The sequence below is a fragment of the Chiloscyllium plagiosum genome, chromosome 15, assembly GCF_004010195.1.
Source record: "Chiloscyllium plagiosum isolate BGI_BamShark_2017 chromosome 15, ASM401019v2, whole genome shotgun sequence".
NCBI classification, from domain to species: domain Eukaryota; kingdom Metazoa; phylum Chordata; class Chondrichthyes; order Orectolobiformes; family Hemiscylliidae; genus Chiloscyllium; species Chiloscyllium plagiosum.
In genome coordinates, this window is record NC_057724.1 from 22,153,786 (window position 1) to 22,154,939 (window position 1,154).

Below are 1,154 nucleotides of genomic sequence, written 5' to 3' on the forward strand. Positions count from 1 at the left end.
GTTAGTAAATTTGCGGATGACACTAAGGTCGGCGGAGTTGTGGATAGTGACGAAGGATGTTGCAGGTTACAGAGGGACATAGATAATCTACAGAGCTGGGCTGAGAGATGGCAAATGGAGTTTAATGTGGAAAAGTGTGAGGGGATTCACTTTGGAAGGAGCAACAGGAATACAGAGTACTGGGCTAATGGTAAGATTCTTGGTTTTGTGGATGAGCAGAGAGATCTCAGTGTCCATGTACATAGATCCCTGAAAGTTGCCAGCCCAGGTTGATAGGGGTTGTGAAGAAGGCGTACGGTGTGTTAGCTTTTATTGGGAGAGGGACTGAATTTCGGAGCCATGAGGTCATGCTGCAGCTGTACAAAACTCTGGTGCGGCTGCACTCGGAGTATTGTGTCCAGTTCTGGTCACCGCGTTATAGGAAGGATGTGGAAACTTTGGAAAGGGTTCAGAGGAGATTTACCAGGATGTTGCCTGGTCTGGAGGGAAGGTCTTAGGAGGAAAGGCTGAGGGACTTGAGGCTGTTTTCGTTAGAGAGAAGGTAGAGAGGTGATTTAATTGAGAAATATAAGCTAATCAGAGGGTTAGGTAGGGTGGACAGTGAGAGCCTTTTTCCTCGAATGGTGATGGTTAGCATGAGGAGGCATAGCTTTAAATTTGAGGGGTGACAGATATAGGACAGATGTCAGAGGTAGTTTCTTTACTCAGAGAGTAGGAGGGGCTTGGAATGTTCTGCCTGCAACAGTAGCAGACTCGCCAACTTTAAGGGCATTTAAATGGGCATTGGATAGACATACGGATGAGAATGGATTAGTGTAGGTTAGATGGGCTTCAGACTGGTTCCACAGGTTAGCACAACATCGAGAGGCCGAAGGGTCTGTACTGCTCTGTATTGTTTGGAAATCTATTCTGTAATCACACAGAGACACACACACACACTCTCTCTCTCTCTCACACACACGCGCACACTCACACACACTCTCTTATACACACACACGCACACACTCTTACAGACACAGACTCACACACACGCACACTCTCTCTTACACACACACACAGATGCACACACTCTCTCTTACACACACAGACGCACACACGCGCGCACACTCTCTTACACACACACAGACGCGCACACTCTCTCTTACACACACACA